The sequence below is a fragment of the Olea europaea genome, chromosome 9 (genome assembly GCF_002742605.1).
Source record: "Olea europaea var. sylvestris chromosome 9, O_europaea_v1, whole genome shotgun sequence".
Lineage (NCBI taxonomy): Eukaryota > Viridiplantae > Streptophyta > Magnoliopsida > Lamiales > Oleaceae > Olea > Olea europaea.
The window spans coordinates 12,365,110-12,367,639 of NC_036245.1; positions in this window are offsets into that span (position 1 = coordinate 12,365,110).

Sequence of the window (2,530 nt, forward strand, 5' to 3'; positions counted from 1 at the left end):
TATATATGAGAAAATTGTATTCCATGTCACTTTTTGGATTGCCATTTACAAAATGTCACTTAAGAACTTTTTGTCCTTCTAAAATTTTAAATACCTTACATATTTTTCATTAATTTTTTATTTGAATATTTAAAAAAATTGTAACAAAAAATTGAAAACATTGCACCAAACCCATCCATACCCCAACCCCACAATCCAACCCCATTGCTGAAATTTTCTCTTATTCTTTCTCACATCGTCCTCCTCCACTTACCTAAAAATGAACCCTAAACCACGCTGCTTCCATTATAGATAAAACACCCCACCCCACAGTAACTGTTCCTCATTTCCACTTCTTTCTCAAGTGGTTGATATTTCTTTCCATAGCATGTGCCAAAATTGACAGAGGACAAGTAGTATCCATGAAAGCAACTCGGGTAAGAAATTGACTCGATTTTCTTCTCATTTCTAGCATAAGGAATGTTTATCTCCCATTGTTTCAATAAATAAGGTTTAAGATTTTTGAATTTTTTAATATTATTTGAAAATGTTGGATTTTTGGCCAAAATTGTATAACTTTTTTAGGAAGTTGTATTTTTATCTTTAATAGGAAGTGTATCTGACTCAAAATTAGAATATACATGTCCATTGTGGTTTATTTTCTTATGAATTAAGTCATTGTGGGGTTTAGGGTGTGCTTGGATGTAGGTTGAATTTATGGTTTATTAGAATATACACTTTCACTGTCGTTTATTAAAATATACATGTTCATTGAAGGTTTAGCAGTGTAGGTTGAATTTGTGGATAGATATGATTAATTTTTTGCAATGTGGTTCAATTTGTTGATTCATAGTTTAGGTAATGTGGTTCATTCTATTGTCATTATATGGTTTATTCTTTGTTTTATTCTATGGTTGATTCAATTTGTTGTAATGTGATTCATTCTATGGTCATTGTGGATTATAAAATCTTATTCATGTTTGCACCTAGAGAGTTTCTATAAAGTACAGGTGAAACATCTGCAAAGAAAATCAGTCATTCTCGACAGATAGTTACTGGATTTCTCGACGGATGGTTATTAGATTTCTTGATAGCTTGAATAATAGTTATAATATAATGAAGACGTGCTTCAGTTGCTTTACTGCGTGTCGTACAGATTCACTACATGTTAAATCATCCCCTGACATTAGAATATTTTTATTTTAATGGAGTTACAGATGGATTTCGAGTTCTCTAAACTAAGAGTGGCCGGAAAAAATGGAATAATAGTATGTCATAGAACTTCATTGACTCGGACAATTATGTGTTACTTTATTGTGTAGCACGTCGAACTATTCAGATATCATTTATAAGGAATCGTTTATAAAATATATCAGATGATCAATGATACTATCACTAAATTCTTTTTTCCCAATTTAAATGATGTTTCTAGCCAATTATCTCAATCACTGAACCATGAAGTCTGATATTTTTTATTACATTGTTCCTTATGAAGATGAGTCTTATAATGATGAGTTGATTCATAAGTTTCCACTGCCTGAGGTTATTATCATATGTACGGACGATATGGATGATGAAGTTTGTGGGAGCGAAAGTTCAAATGTCGACAATGCTTAACATAGGCAAATGATGCTTCATGTTATCGACTATATTTAGTTTTTTACTTTATCGAATATTATTTATTAATATATAATTGTAATATTGTGTATCCGACCAATCTTTATGCTAGAATATTTTGTCTAGTTTACTACTTAATAGTTCACAGTTAATGAAATCTTATGTTATGTCAAAAGTAAAACCTTTTTTGTACACGAATAAAAGCTACAACGGTACTAACACGAAAACGATAATATAATATAAACAATGAACATCATCATTGTAATGTACAATATAAAACTTCAAGCACTAAACATCATTAATTTTACGTACTCGGTGTTGGAACGGAGTTCGAACATGTGGCCCAATTGTGCTCAACTCGCATCCATGCGACATGATGAATCTTAGATTGGTATGCATACCCGAAAATTATAGATATCAATGATGGCATTCGGCACAATTCATATATCGGACTTTAATATCATGTAAGTGGCACTTACGAATAAATTATACAAAATAGTAGCAAATCAGTGTGACTAACAATTCAAATGTCTTCACATTCTAGTTCAGTTGAACTGTTGATATTTACTTTAAGCATCGATGGGAAGTATTTAATGGGTGGGGTTTGATTGGAATACATTTTTATTAGCATTAAGTATGTATATAAATGCTCATATACCAAATGACAAAATATTCACAAAAAAATTACATAATGCTTTATTAAATAGAGAATCCCTAACAAGATTTTTTGGAAGATATTGCTATCTTTATTCAAAAAATTTTGCAAAAACAATCCAAATGAATAATAATTTGCAAATTAATATGAGCGCGTTGTAATTAACAATTCTAAACTAGTAAGTTATAAGATAAAAATATTAAACAATTTATAAATGCTAACACTTCAAAATAGAAGATGAATCCAAAATTAATATCTTCCTCCTTGTTATTACAATGG